Source organism: Propithecus coquereli, unplaced genomic scaffold, assembly GCF_000956105.1.
Source record: "Propithecus coquereli isolate 6110/MARCELLA unplaced genomic scaffold, Pcoq_1.0 Scaffold14, whole genome shotgun sequence".
NCBI lineage: Eukaryota > Metazoa > Chordata > Mammalia > Primates > Indriidae > Propithecus > Propithecus coquereli.
In genome coordinates this window covers 15,448,028-15,449,445 of record NW_012138302.1, presented here as the reverse complement: position 1 = coordinate 15,449,445, position 1,418 = coordinate 15,448,028, and the positions used below count along the sequence as shown (strand labels likewise).

The following is a 1,418-nucleotide window of genomic DNA, read 5'->3' as shown; positions in this document are numbered from 1 at the left end:
ATGTATCTAACATGTCGGGCACTAAACTGGCTACTACAGAGACAATACAGACAAAAAACGATTCTTAAGTCGAGAAGTTCAGTCTAATGGGTTATGCAGACAAGCAAACAGGCAATTTCAACATAATCAGATAAATGTTATGATATAGATATTAAGCAAGCAAAGAGCAGAGAAAGGATACCTAATGCAATTGGAGGAGAGGATCAGCAAGAGTTAAAGGCTTCACAAAGCAAGTGATCTAAATTAAAAAAATGGAAGATGAATGAGTTAGCCAAGCTTTGAGGCAAGGCAGAAGGAGGTGAGAGTGAGCAGCAGAGATAATGGAGAGGATATTCCAGGCAGAGGGAACAACTAAGATAAGCAACCAGGGGTAACAGACAGTACGGTATGTTTGTGGGATGTTAATTAGTTCATTATGACTGAAACAGAGATCAACTAGTGACAGAGGGAGGGAAAACTTGCAATTGTAAAAACTGAGCTAAGAGATCAAAGAGCAAAACACTGGCTCTGTCTTCATGGCTATATAACTAAGTGACTATCATGGTACATGTCATGGCATATACATAATAAATATTTCTTGAATGACTTGCAGAGGCCACATTAGAAGGGCCACATATGCCATATATCCTCTGATCTTAGAAATCTGAGTTCCCACATTCTGGCATTTCTGCTCAGCACAATATATTATTTGCATTGTTCCCAAAGAGGCTGGAGATACCTTCTCCATAATAGTGCTTTAAGGAATAGACCATTTTGTTTAAAATCATCACTAAAATCTTTTGAAAATGGATAAAGGGAAAGATTAAGTTTTCAGTCTACATTTCCTATACAAATTGTACTTCAGGGTAACCAAGCAGTCAGTAAGAAATAGTTCTTCTTTACAAAACAATCAAATAGTAAATAGAAAATCATTTTATAACCCCTAGTGAAATAATGGATATCAGCAACAATTACTAATGGCAGCTAAGACCATTAAGTAAAAATTAATCATGAACTTTTTAATGGATAGAACAAGCTGATGAAACCTAAGTCACAGATCAATCTTAAGTCACTAAAATGGAAACAACTAGACAGTAAGTTCTTTCTGGAGTGAGGGAATAGGAAACATACAGGACCAACTACAAAGTATTTTTTCCAACAAAAAGAACCTCAATCTAATCCAGCCTCTGAATCTAAATACCAGTTTACAGGAACTATGGGGATAGATATATATGTTAAATAATGCCACAAAGATACAATTTGGCAACTCCAGAATATGGGAAATTCTATACTTTCTTCAATAAATAGTTAATATGGGGAAAAAATAGTGAGAAGGAACTGTTATAAAGGACAGTTATAAAAACCACATACAGGCCAGGTGTGGTGGCTTACATCTGTAATCCTAGCACTCTGGGAGGCCGAGGCGGGAGGATCGCTCA

The 1,418-nt window shown here is 36.5% G+C and overlaps 1 protein-coding gene across 1 annotated transcript in view; it reads right to left on the bottom strand.

Moving 5' to 3' along the window:
* ZCCHC11 (zinc finger, CCHC domain containing 11) overlaps window positions 1-1,418 on the bottom strand; it is an 88,106-nt gene that overhangs the window by 3,759 nt on the left and 82,929 nt on the right. The window lies entirely within an intron of this gene.